The sequence below is a fragment of the Epinephelus moara genome, chromosome 1 (genome assembly GCF_006386435.1).
Source record: "Epinephelus moara isolate mb chromosome 1, YSFRI_EMoa_1.0, whole genome shotgun sequence".
NCBI classification, from domain to species: domain Eukaryota; kingdom Metazoa; phylum Chordata; class Actinopteri; order Perciformes; family Serranidae; genus Epinephelus; species Epinephelus moara.
The window spans coordinates 32,593,811-32,594,375 of record NC_065506.1 but is presented as its reverse complement, the minus strand read 5'-3'; positions in this window follow the sequence as shown (position 1 = coordinate 32,594,375).

Sequence of the window (565 nt, the reverse complement as noted above, 5' to 3'; positions counted from 1 at the left end):
CCTGTCCTTTCCCAACGCTGATTAAATTTTGAATAATGTCAAATATATTTTAAGGCAAAATTGGGAAACATGAGAAAGAAAAAGCTCAGTGAAATATCAGTGGCGTACGGTAGTTACAATGGGCCCCAGTGCACGCCATTATGAGGGGCTCTAGTGTATGCTAGATACTTGTTATGAAGCACTCGCATACACACACACACACACACACACACACAAAACACCAGACAAATATATTTCACCCACAGTGTGTTGGATTTTACAGCCATTGTATATCTGTATATGACAATAAGAAGTTATTTAGTTAATTAATCATTTAAACTTCATTTATACTTTTTGTAGAATAAGAATTGAATTTAGTTACAGACAATTCACGAAAAAAAATAAAACTGATGGAGATGGGTTAACATTTTCTAGGGCTTATATAGCAAATGGCGTCTTTCAAATTAAATGTCGGTTCTTCTTTTAACACAGGCGTATTTTGGAGGTGCCATTCTGGATCACTTGCAAGGGCCCGCTCTCTGCCCAACACATTATTGGAGGGCCTACTCTCTCTATGCCCCCCCCC